Raw genomic sequence first — 929 nt, 5'->3', positions numbered from 1 at the left:
GGGGGGGAGAAAAGAAGGAAAAAAATATTATAGACCACATTTTCTTGGCTTAAAATTAACTCAGTTAAATTGGACCATATTATTTATTTTGGCAAGAAAACTAAAATTAACAGTAATCTACCCTATCACAGACTTCTGGAAACTAGATTAGCTCCAAAATGTTTGCCATCAAAATTTCTCAAAACTTGGTACTGAGCAGATAGAACTTTTTAATTTTGAGTTCACGTATTCTGTCTGTCTCTATCAAGTAAATAACTATAATCCTGTCGATGAGTTTCTCTCTACTCAAGCTCAAACTGTAATCAAATGTGAGGCAGCGTAGTGAACTCAGTCGCCCGTCAACCTATCGAACGCGGAGAAACAGGCATTTTCCGTTAGTTCGGTAGGTTTTCTCGAATTTTTCTTTTTTGTCTTAACCTATTTAACGTCCATATAAAAACTCATTTCCCATCTGAATTTGATTGAAAGACATTGATTAAAGGCACAAAGTATGTTATTTTTCAGTTTTCAAAGCCTCTTTATCTATTGGAGTTACCAAACTTTGACGACCATTTTCTTGCTAACTTCACCACTGAAACCAGGCGGCCTCACTCCCTTCAAATGCAGATATCTTGAGTTCTTTTCAAGATAAATATATATTTATTTCATTGGAAGCAAGGCAAATAAATCTGCATTCAGATGATACCAATAACCCCACATGCCCAAAATTGACGAGCGCCTGATTCCTCCGCGTTGTGACACAAATTATGACTCTCCTGTGTGAGTACCTGCCAGACGGACGTCTCTGCCCGCTTCTCGATGGAGCTACTGACCAGAGCGACCAACTGGTTGGCAAAGATACTGTTTGGCACAACCACACTCGTTTCTTGGTCCTCCAGCCGCACTGAAACATACGGGGCAGACCGCACGGGAAGATAATATATAAATTT

This window comes from Aplysia californica, unplaced genomic scaffold, assembly GCF_000002075.1.
Source record: "Aplysia californica isolate F4 #8 unplaced genomic scaffold, AplCal3.0 scaffold00242, whole genome shotgun sequence".
In the NCBI taxonomy this organism is placed as follows: domain Eukaryota; kingdom Metazoa; phylum Mollusca; class Gastropoda; order Aplysiida; family Aplysiidae; genus Aplysia; species Aplysia californica.
The sequence above is the reverse complement of the archived record's forward strand: the minus strand, read 5'-3'. Positions refer to the sequence as shown.